The sequence below is a fragment of the Macrobrachium nipponense genome, chromosome 39 (assembly GCF_015104395.2).
Source record: "Macrobrachium nipponense isolate FS-2020 chromosome 39, ASM1510439v2, whole genome shotgun sequence".
Taxonomy (NCBI): domain Eukaryota; kingdom Metazoa; phylum Arthropoda; class Malacostraca; order Decapoda; family Palaemonidae; genus Macrobrachium; species Macrobrachium nipponense.
Window position 1 is genome coordinate 28,577,222 of NC_061099.1, and position 230 is coordinate 28,577,451.

A 230-nucleotide genomic window follows, 5' to 3' on the forward strand; every position below is an offset into this window, starting at 1 on the left:
AAATATGGAGGGGCAGAACCACTGGACAAAATAATATTTACAGAAGAGGACATTAAAAACAAAATAGAAAAACTAAACAAGTTCAGATCTCCTGGCCCGGATGGGATTCGTCCAAGAGAAATCATAGAGTTAAAAGAGGAGATAGTCCCTCACCTACTCGTAGATAAACTCTAAAAAAAAAAAGTGGCAGAACAAAGGTACTAAAAGGATGCAAAACAAGGTAATGTGCC